The sequence below is a fragment of the Callithrix jacchus genome, chromosome 17, assembly GCF_049354715.1.
Source record: "Callithrix jacchus isolate 240 chromosome 17, calJac240_pri, whole genome shotgun sequence".
NCBI classification, from domain to species: domain Eukaryota; kingdom Metazoa; phylum Chordata; class Mammalia; order Primates; family Cebidae; genus Callithrix; species Callithrix jacchus.
The window spans coordinates 581,669-593,088 of record NC_133518.1 but is presented as its reverse complement, the minus strand read 5'-3'; the positions used below and the strand labels follow the sequence as shown (position 1 = coordinate 593,088).

Genomic DNA, 11,420 nt, shown 5'->3' with positions numbered 1-11,420 from the left:
TTGACTCCCTCGATCCCCTCTCTCCGTTAGTGACTCGGTAAAGTAACTTGGACTTTGTGTCGCCCCATCCCGAAGACGGGTGGGTGGAATCCCACTGGGAGGGAGGGGAGAAATGGATCGGGATACCTGGTGACCTGGGCCTGCCTGAGGAGACTGTCACCCTTCGCTGCTCACGAAAAGGTCGGGTAGGGGCAGAGGAAGAGCTCTTTGCCTTTGGCCCTTTGAAGGTTCGCCTGAAACGTCAACTCGTCAGAGACAGATGAATCAGAGAATAGGCCAGACACGTTTCGTTTCTGGGTCCCCTGCAGAACGAAGGCCCCCCGGGATGACTTGGGTTCCACAGGGTGTATCTTCTCCGACTCTAGGTCCTGAGACCTTCGGTTCTGGGGGAGGGGGAGGGCCCTGCCTCTTCCACGAAAAGGAAAGAGCGCGTGCTTACAGAGGCCGAGAGGAATCTAGACGGACAGAGGGGCCCTGCTGGGTTTCCCCACTCGGTGTGTAGGATTTGGGGAGGTCGAGGCCAGGCTCCCACTTGGATGAAAGGAGCATGTTTCAGACTTTTCTCCCTGTCACTTGTGGCGTCTATCCTTCTCCTATTTCCCTGACAAACTCCTCAACTCAAAAATAAACGGTTATGGAAAATCTTACCTAGCGAAGCCAATCGTGGAGGCGCTAAGGAAGAAAGCTCATGACCGCGGCATACATTTCTAGACATAGGACCTATCGCGGTGTGTGCGTGGGAGTGATTTCTAAGGCATGGCCACTGTAACGCTACTGGGCTGGGACGGCCCAGTGATGTTCTCGTGAGGAGACGGTGGGTGGATCGCGAGAGGTCGAGAGTTCGAGACCGGCGCCGGGGCAACGTGGAGAAACCCCGTCTCTACTAAGAATACAACATTCACCCGGCACGGTGGGTGGTACGTGCCTGTCATCCCAAGCTACTCGGGAGCCTGAGGGCAGGAGAATCGCTGGAACCCAGGAGGCGGAGGTTGCCGTGAGCCGAGATCGTGCCACTCACTCCGGGAGTGAGTGTGGATTTCACGGACCTTCGCTTCCCTGTAACGGATATTGACACTCTGAGGTGGTGGGTCTGGAGTCCACTCGGAAACGCTAGGGACTGGACTTCCATCTTAGATAGGCCCCATCTCCACCCCTAGCCTCCGTCCACACGCCCCCGCCCCTGGTCTCCTCTTCCTTCTCTCTAGGGGAATGGAAGTTCCAGATGAACCCACGGGCGGGTGCCTAGGCCGTGTCCCCTGGGGGCTCCGGTCGACTAGTTGCAGGCGGGCATCACCCGAGAGGACTCCCTGGGCCCAGAAACGACCTGATCCGAGAGGGATCGGGGAGAGGCCGGCGACGCGGCGTGCCTGAGCCGCCCCCGCCCCCGCCCCCGCCCCCGCCCCCCAACCTCCACCCCGACCCAGAGCGATCCAGCGTTCCCTTCTTTTTCGTGCTGACGCCTGCAAGCATCGGTGGTCTTTGGGCATCACCTAGCGGCCACTGTAATGGAAAATCGAGGTGGCGCGGAGGGAGCTCTGCCAGCCCGAGGACTTCACAGAGCCTGGGGCAACCGGTTTCTCTTCTGCCCATCTGGAGGCCCCTCCCTCTCTCCCTCGTTGCCTGGGGAACCTCCGCCCCGGTGGGGGCCCTATTGTTCCTTTATCGGTACTTTGTGTTCCTTTGTTTGTTGGTGTCTTTCATGCGCATAGACTCTTCTACCTGGGCTTTATGAGGAGTTGGTTTATTTTTTAAGCACCCCCCACCCGCCCCTTTACTCCAACTCGATGAGTTTGTGAGGTGGGTTCCCCCCAACGCCGCGCCTCTCACCACCCTGCGTGGAAACGTTCTGGAGCCAGGCGCGTGGGCCTCCATCCTCTCTCCCCTCCCCCCACCCTTTGCCGGTTGACATTTGCATGGGTGATGGCCAGATCTCACCTCACTCAGTGGCCACTGTTTTTGAAGATGGGGGGTGGGGGTGGGGGTGGGGCACGGTCCCACTTCCCCAGAGGCAGCTGGGGGCGATGGCACAGCCTTTGGTCCTCGTGGGCAAGCGGGTGGGCGGGCTGGACAGTAGTGGTGGGGCTTTTTCACCCCTTCACTCCTCAGCCATCCCTCCCTCCCTCCCTGGGAAAGCTTCATCTTGGCTGGGTCTCTCAATCACCTTTTCTCTTGATGTCTTCTTTTCTCCTTCCCCGGGCCAGCATATATGCAAAATGGGAAGGGCATCGTGGCGCCACGCTGGGCCGTAGTAGTTTGTGCCCAAAATAGAAACGCTGTCTAAAAAGAGATACTTTGCTCCCTTAAGATGACCGGAGGTGATGCCTTGGCACGGAATTCTAGGACGGTGTATCTTTTCCCCAGGACGTGTGTGAGCTGCTGTTTTTCTCCTGCTGTTGACTAGCGCTTTTGTGGATTTCTCGATGTCTAGTGACAGCCGGTTCCTGTAAACTGTACTTCATAATGTGATAACCTGCTTTTTGCCAGTTAAAACTAGCTCTCTCTTTCTCAGACTAAAAGCTGTTCAGGCTTTATGTCAGTTAGCTTCCTGAGCTGGGCAGACTCCATCTTACCTTCTACATTTTAGTGATTTTCCCACCATTCACTATGTCACCAGAGTATGTAGCTGGGGCGGGCTGACGCTGGGAACGCATTTGTTGATAAGAGGCCGAGTTCAGTGGTACCAGCAGAGCTTGGGAATGCGGGCAGGTGCTGTCCGATGCCCAGAGCCCCGGTTACCTATATAAGTTGTGTGTCTTTTGTGACAACTTTACCCCTCGCACCTGGCACTGTTTTATTTCTCATGTTCTAGCTTAAGTTTGAACTTTTTGCTTACTCTCCTTTTGTGAAAAATTTCCTTCAGCTAAGTTCCCCCTCCCTTTTAAAACTAGGGTATAAAAGACCGCCTAATATTTCCTTAGGGGCCGAGAGAATTTTGGGCATCAGCCACCTCTCGGTCGCTGGCATAATAAAGGACTCATAATTCAATCTCAGAGTCTGGTGCATTCTTTCACTCGCTCGGGTACAACAATAAGGTCTTTCTTTCTTTCTTTCTTGTTTTTGTTCTTCTTGTTCCTGTTCTTCTTCTTCTTATTATTATTATTATCTTCTTCTTCTTCTTCTCCTCCTCCTCTTCCTCTTCTTCTTCTCCTCCTCCTCCTCCTCTTCTTCTTCTTCTCCTCCTCCTCCTCTTCTTCTTCTCCTCCTCCTCCTCCTCTCCTCCTCTTCCTCCTCCTCCTCCTCCTCCTCCTCCTCCTCCTCCTCCTCCTCCTCCTCCTCTTCCCTTCTTCTTCTTCTTCTTCTTCTTCTTCTTCTTCTTCTTCTTTCTTCTTCTTCCCCAGGCTGGAGTGCAATGGCACGATCTCGGCTCACTGCAACCTCCGCCTCCTGGGTTCAGGCAATTCTCCCGCCTCAGCCTCCCGAGTAGCTGGGATTACAGGCACGCGCCACCATGCCCAGCTAATGTTTTGTATTTTTAGTAGAGACGGGGTTTCGCCATGTTGACCAGGATGGTCTCCATCTCTTGACCTCATGATCCACCCTCCTCAGCCTCCCAAAGTCCTGGGATTACCGGCTTGAGCCACTGCGCTTGGCCTGCAGGATGTATTTCAACGTAGTACCTTCCCTTCATTCCATTCCTGGGGAATCAACATGTGAACACGACGTTTAGGTGGTGAAATTAGGGTACGAATATAAGTGTCAAATAATATCATACTTCCGGTTTACTGGAAAACATGACAGTTGTGACAGTCACACCTAACACTTTGGTTACAGAAAGAGAGAAGACGGACAGAAGTATGCAATGATGTGACAGTTGGGATCATCTATCGGCCTTCTGAGAAACTGCAGATGAAAAAGACGTCGTGAAAATGTCTGTAAAATGGTGGTTGTGGTACATGTGTAGTGACCGTCATTGCATTCACGCACTCAAATAACTGCTGCTTCTGATAACTGAAAACTAGATTCAAAGTCATTGTTCAACGAGCTGATACTACCAATCCCCTATAATAAAAGGTATTTTTATTGTATCTCTCTGGAGAGAGAGAGAGAGAGAGAGAGAGAGAGAGAGAGAGAGAGAGAGAGAGAGAGAGAGAAGGCAAAGCATACTGGTTAGTCAATTCCTGTTAGATATAATTGAGGCCACACTACTAGACATACTCAGGTGCACGGCATTCGTAACAATGCGCACTGTGGTGCGGAGTTTGTTCCGATTACCATCTTTTATGTCTGTTGGTCATCGACAGCATACATTTTATGCTCCAAAAGAAATACCTCGATCCAACACAACGGTTACATTGAATGTTCTTTGAAAGAAAGATGAACTAAATTTAAGGAAGCATTGGCTTTTCTTAATATCTCATTTTCAAGTTACTGTTACGAATCTGCCAGAAAGAAACAATTGTGCGTTTTACCTAACATCAAGTAATCTGCAAAGTTCCGGAGACAGATGCATCGCTTGTGCAGTTTCCAAAAGTAAATACAGGCTTTCTGACTGAAAACATTCGCATTCCTAGCTCTCTAAAGAAAACATTCAAAAGAAAATTACAGAAAATGACCTCTGAGCTTCTGAAGAGTCCACTTAGTTACATAAAGTATTTTCTGTCCCAACACTTTCCCTACTTCAAAAGATATTTACTTCCTCAGTACATGACAAAGTCTTCATTTCAAACCATTCACTCAGTTTCCATGGTAACACTGAGGGATTCCCTGGCTACGGTCAGTGCCACTAGTTAGTTGACTGTGGAATTTCTCAGTCTTCTTTCCATCTTGAGCTTCCTCTCTTTTAGACACCAGACAAACTCGATCATCTGTTACTTGTGTGTTTAACACACAAGTTTCCATCAGAATGCCTGTATTTGAGAACCACACGTGCCTTCACAGGGTCAGCGAGGTAAAGCTTCTCTCTCGGTAGGCAGCGTGGCTGAACTCCTCCCAGGTCTGGCACTGTGCATCGTGGCCTGGAGTGCAAAAGTAAACAGAGGCAAGGCCACAGAACCAGGTTCAGCAAACTACCTAGAGTCGCCAACGGATGCAAAAGTCATAAGGTCTTATTTTCTAGAAATTCATGAGGTCTTCTTCTTCTTCTTCTCCTTCTTCTTCTTCTTCTTCTTCTTCTTCTTCTTCTTCTTCTTCTTCTTCTTCTTCCTCTTCTCTCTCTCTCTCTCCCCCCTCCCTCCCCCACTTTCTTCCACCCCTCCCTCTTCCTCTCCCTCTTTTTTATTTTAATATAAGCTCAGGTAGATCTAATCCAATCCATTCCCAAGGCCTCAATTCTTTACTTTAGGAATCTCAGATTTGATCTCCATACAGAATCCTGTGCAGAAGTGGCGAGTTTATTTCTGGACTTGGAGACCTCAAAGATGTTACACATTGATAAAGATTCAGGCCTGGCACGGTGGCTCCTGCCTGTCACTGCAGCACTTTGGGAGGCCGAGGTGGGCGGATCACCTGCGGTCAGGAGTTTGAGACCATCCTGGCCAACATGGTGAAACCCCGTCTCTACAGAAAGACAAAAATTAGCCAGGCGCGGGAGCTCACGCCTGTAATCCAAGCACTTTGGAGGCCAAGGCGGGCAGATCACCTGGGGTCGTGAGTTCAAGACCGGCCTGAGCAACATGGTGAAACCCCGTCTTTAGAAGGAAAAAAAGGACAAAAATTAGCCGGGCGTGGTGGTGCGTGCCTGCAATCCCAGGTTCTCGGGAGGCTGAGGCAGGAGATTTAATTGAACCCAGGAGTCGGAGGTTGCAGTGAGTGAGCCGAGATCGCACCACTGGACTCTAGCCTGGTGGACAGAGTGAGACTCCCTCTGAAGGGGCGGGGGGAGAGAGAGAGAGAGAGAGAGAGAGAGAGAGAGAGAGAGAGAGAGAGAGAGAGAGATAAATCCAACCCTAAAATCTGGGTTTGCTTTCTCCGTTGACTCGGTTGTGACCCAGACTTAGTGTCTCGATAAATCGTGCACCTCTCTGTTCAGCTAGGATGCTGGGAGGGTTTTCTCAGTCTGTATCTCCCCATGTCTTAAATGACCCGTGACCGAGCCCTGTCCGTTCTGTCTCAAATATGGAGCTCCAAACATTCCTCTCCATTTCCACAACTACACACGGCCCCTCGTGAAACCACTGGCTCTCGGGAAAACATCCCAGAAGGTGGTTTCAGCTTTTTGGCTATGAAGCCTGAGCCTGCTGACAACATTCCTGTTCAGCTAATACGTTTGTATTGTTAGTGAAGGCGGGGTCCCACTATGTTGGCCTGGCCAGGATGATCTCCATCTTTTGACCTCGTTATCCACCCTCCTCTCTCTTTCTCTCTCTCTCTGTCTCCCCCCCCCACCCCCGTGTTAGTGAAAACCTGTCTTTAGTAACAATACTGTCTCTGTGACGGTCTGTCTGGCTGGCTGGCTTTTGCTGCCGCTGCTGCTGTTGTTTCTGTTTTAAAAGTGCACCCGGGCCACCGATTATGGTATCAAAAGCATTATAAGATATGTGTAATTCTCTCTCCATTGAGTACCCCTTTCCTCCTCCTCTCTCTGCTCTCTGTCTCTCTCTGTCTCTCTCTGTCTCTCTCTCTCTCTCTCTCTCTCTCTCTCTCTCTCTCTCCCCCCCATCCCTCCTCTCTCTCTTTTTTTTTTTGCTTTTTTCTCTCATTTGAGACAGAGTGTCGCTGCTGCTACCCAGACTGGAGGGCAATGGCACGATCTCGGCTCACTGCAACCTCCGCCTCCTGGGTTTAAGCAATTCTCCTGCTTCAGCCTCCCGAGTAGCTGGGACTACAGGCACGTGCCACCATGCCCAGCTAATTTTCTTTTTCTTTTTTTTTTTCTTTTTGAGTTGAGACGTGGTTTCGCTGTTTAGACCAGGATGGTCTCGATCTCTTCACCTTGTGATCCACCCATCTCGGCCTCCCTAAGTGCTCGGATTATAGGCGTGAGATGCCATGCCCAGCCTGTGCTACTTTATCTTTTAACTTTTTGCTTACTCTGCTTTTGTGAAAAATTTGCTTCAGCTAGGTTTCCCCCCTCCTGTTTCAAACTAAGGTATAAAGAACCTCCTAACTCTTTTTTTCTTTGGGCCTGAGAGAATTTTGGGCATTAGCCACCTCTCCGTCGCTGGCTAACATAAAGGACTCATAATTCAGTTTCAGATTGCGGTGCATTCTTTATCTCACTCGGATATAACATCCCTCTCTCTCTCTCTCTCTCTCTCTCTCTCTCTCTCTCTCTCTCCGTCTCTCTCTCTCTCTCTCTCTCTCTCTCTGTCTCTCTCTCTGTGTTACTCTCTGTGTCTCTCTCATCTCTCTCTGACTCTGTCTCTCTCGATCGAGTGCGACACGTTGAGTTAAACACCTTCATTGGTTTTCTTTGGTGGTGGTGGTGGTGGTGGTGGTGGTGGTGTGTGTGTGTTTGCTGAGACCGAGTCTTGCTCTGTCTCCCTGGCTGGAGTGCAGTGGCACAATCTCAGCTCACTGCACCCTCTGCCTCCCTGGTTTCAAGTGAGTCTCCTGACTCAGCCTCCCGAGTAGCTGGGACTACAGGCACGTGACACCATGCCCAGCTAATTTTTTTTTTCTTTTTTCTTTTTTTGAGTTGAGATGGGGTTTCGCTGATTAGACCAGGATGGTCTCGATCTCTTCACCTTGTGATCCACTCGTCTCGGCCTCCCTAAGTGCTGGGATTATAGGCGTGATCTGCCATGCCCAGCCTGTACTACTTTATCTTTTAACTTTTTGCTTACTCTGCTTTTGTGAAAAATTTGCTTCAGCTAGGTTTCCCCCCTCCTTTTTCAAACTAGTGTATAAAGAACCCCCTAACTCTTTCTTTCTTTGGGCCTGAGAGAGAATTTTGGGCATTAGCCACCTCTCCGTCGCTGGCTAACATAAAGGACTCATAATTCAGTTTCAGAGTGCGGTGCATTCTTTATGTCACTCGGATATAACATCTCTCTCTCTCTCTCTCTCTCTCTCTCTCTCTCTCTCTCTGTCTCTCTCATCTCTCTCTGTCTCTGTCTGTCTCGATCGAGTGTGACACGTTGGTTTTCTTTGGTGGTGGTGGTGGTGGTGGTGGTGGTGTGTGTGTGTGTGTGTGTGTGTGTGTTTTCTGAGACCGAGTCTTGCTCTGTCCCCCTGGCTGGAGCGCAGTGGCACGATCTCAGCTCACTGCACCCTCTGCCTCCCTGGTTTCCAGCGAGTCTCCTGACTCAGCCTCCTGAGTAGCTAGGATTACAGGCACGCGCCACCACGCCCAGCTAACATTTTTGTGTTTTCAGTAGAGGCAGGGGTTTCACTGTCTTGGCCAGGCTGGTCTCAAACTCCTGACCTCCTGATACTTCCACCTCGGCCTGGCCTCTCAAAGTGCTGGGATGACAGGCACGAGCCACCGCTCCTGGCCATCTTCCTTGGTTTTAACTGGAGAATCTAGATTCGAGCCACACCTCGTTCTATGTCACGGAAGGACTTCGTTATCCTGCCGACTCGGGAAAGCCAGGCCCCTTGTGACCCGTTTCAAACTGAGAGCCACCTCATGTTTGGGAAATGGATCCGCTCCCAAGTTCAGTGAAGGGATGCGGTGTGTAGGACGAGGGACCCTGTTCCTTCTGATTTGGTCTGCATGGTGGGGCCTGGGGCTGGCCGGAGCTCAGTGTGGACCGATGGCTCCCTCTACCATGGGATCCACTGTCCCCACTTTGGAACACAGGCCTTGGCAGATCCTGGCCCTTCCTGGTATTGAGTCAGGCCGGGTGCGGTGGCTCATGCCGGTAACCCCAACACTTTGGGAGGCAGAGGCAGTAAGATCTCTTGAGCACGGGAGCTCCACCACCAACCTGGGGCTACATGGCCAAACCCCGGGGTCCGTGCCTGTAGTCTCAGCTACTTGGAGGCACTTCACCCTGGGCGACAGACAGAGCGAGACCCTGTCACAAACAGACAGACAGACAACAGCTATATTATGTCCTTCTCAGGGTACAAAGCAAAGCTAACAGAATACAGCATTTAATTTTTTTTAACTTTGTTTATTTATTTATTTTGAGACGGAGTTTCGCTCTTGTTACCCAGGCTGGAGTGCAATGGCGCGATCTCGGCTCACCGCAACCTCCGCCTCCTGGGTTCAGGCAATTCTCTTGCCTCAGCCTCCCGAGTAGCTGGGACTACAGGCCCGGGCGGGTGCGGTGGCTGGCTCACGCGTGTAATCAACCCCAACACTTTGGGAGGTGGGCGGATCACGAGGTCAGGAGATCGAGGCCATTCTTGCTAACATGGTGAAACTCCGTCTCTACTAAAAATGCAAAAGTCATCCGGGCGTGGTGGCACATGCCTGTACTCCCAGCCACTCGGGAGGCTGAGGCAGAAAGAATCACTTGAACCCGGGACGGAGAGGTTGCAGTGAGCCTAGATCGTGCCATTGCCTGCCCTCCACCCTAGGGGACAGAGCGAGACTGTGTCTCAAAGTAAATAAATAAACTCGTTCATTCGTTCATTCATTCTGAGTAGACATGCAGGATGTCAGCTTCTGGCCTCACGGACTCTGAGCTGACGAGTCCCGTGGTCTGCCTATCGCAGGACTGTACAGGTAAGGAGTTAAAAAAAAAAGAATTTTTTTTTTTTTTTCTTTTAAAGCGTCATGTTTAAAACAACTAATTTTGTTATACGGAAATATACGGATGTACCCCAAACACAGAAACTGCTCTTCCATTTTGAAACAACTCTTTTCAAAATTGTCTTGGGCCTGGTGGGTGTGCCAGTGATCCTTTTAGGTTTCGACCTTGACGGAGAGAATTTCCAGTCGGTCTCTTCTCTCTGGAAGGAAGTTTCACATAATCCGATGGGTGGGGACTTAGGCTGTGTCTCCCTAAGGCGCTGGTCGATTGCTTGTGGCAACTGCCTGGGAGGGCACGGCGGCCCCACTGTGCTGTGGTGGGGGGAGGGCTCCATTCTTCCCCTCTCCCGCTCCCGTTCCTGGCGATCCCAGTTCATTCCTGGTTGACACTCTCTGTTGGCAGGCAGACTTCGGGCATCCCCTAGCGGCCACCGTTACTCTGAAAACCGAGGCCTCACGGAGGAAGAAAGAAGGCACTCTGAAAACCGAGGCCTCATGGAGGAAGAACACTCAGGCCGCCTGCGCACAGCCCGGGGCAACTGTGACTTGTCCGCTGCCCCCACCCCCGCCCCCATCTTCGCGTTCCTCCCTCCCTTGTTGCCTAGGGAATCGCCATTCTGACCCCCGGGTCTCATTGTTCTTTGATCAGATAAAAAGAATATCCTCCTAAATGAACAGAAAGGCTAAACTTTGTCTTGCTGGAGATTGGATTGATTTTGAGCTACTCAACCTGAGAGTTACAGTGTTACCATAGAGATTGACTGTTTTTGGTGAAGCCAGTTTAGTTTTCATCAGTTTTTAGAGTGTGAGAAATCAGATTTTATTCTGTCCATTTTTTTTTTTTTTTAATTTTTTATTGGATTTTAGGTTTTGGGGTACATGAGCAGAGCATGCAAGACAGTTGCGTAGGTACACACATGGCAGTGTGCTTTGCTTTTCTTCTCCCCTTCACCCACATTTGGCATTTCTCCCCAGGCTATCCCTCCCCACCTCCCCCTCTGTCAATTTCTCTTAATAGAGTTTTCTAAAATTGTCACTTTTGCAACCTGACTCATAAAGTATTCTTGACCGTGTTGGCTATTTTTGCCATAGAGAACAAAATTAATATTCTGTTTCTATTACTGTGTGGGTTTTGTCCCTTTAAATTAATTTTTACTTCAAAGGACCCTTTCTCGGACTTTTCCCTAACCCTTCAGGTTATAGTATGCAGTTGAAAAATCCATGGGGCAAGCTTCATAACACTTCATATGTTATTGAAAGTACTGAAGAAAATGGACCTGAGGAACCTAGCTAGCCCTACCTGGAGTTCATGTCATTTTTGTCATTTGTTTTGTTTTCCAGTTTTTAATGCACAAAATAGCAGTAACAATACCCGGCAAGAATTAAAGGATAATTGTAAGACTCGTAAATCATTTTGATAAGGATCTTCTGTTCAGTATGCATTTCTGAATTTTTAGTCATAGAAAGATAGTGCTAGGTATAATTTCAGGTGTCTAGCGTGGACATATTATGATCTAAAGTAATTGCTGTCTTGATGTGAAATAAAAGTGCTTTATCATCCAAGGACAGTTCTATACAATTATGTAACTATTGCTATTTTAGGAGTGTTATCAGGGTATTAGTAATATTAATAAAATAATTAGAAAGCTTAAGCAACTAGCCTTCTGGAAAGTTAAGGAAAAAAGAATAAATAGGCCAGGCGTGGTGGTGGCTCAAGCCTGCCTGGGAGGTTGTGGCGGGTGGATCAGAGGTCAGGAGGTCGAGACCAGCATGGTCAACATAGTGAAACCCTTGCCTCTACTGGAAATACAGAAAAGTTAGGGGGCCGTGGTGGCAC

The 11,420-nt window shown here is 49.8% G+C and overlaps 1 long non-coding RNA gene and 1 pseudogene across 1 annotated transcript; one reads left to right on the top strand and one right to left on the bottom strand.

Annotated features, from left to right (window-relative positions):
- Positions 1 to 4,560: 4,560 nt before the first annotated feature.
- On the bottom strand, positions 4,561 to 6,494 carry LOC144580042 (signal recognition particle 9 kDa protein pseudogene; annotated as a pseudogene).
- Positions 6,495 to 9,454: 2,960 nt separating this feature from the next.
- LOC144579993 (uncharacterized) lies at positions 9,455 to 11,146 on the top strand. The gene is made up of 2 exons (XR_013528800.1): positions 9,455 to 9,556; positions 9,987 to 11,146. It is a non-coding gene; the product is annotated as an uncharacterized LOC144579993 (long non-coding RNA).
- The last annotated feature ends 274 nt before the right edge of the window (positions 11,147 to 11,420 follow it).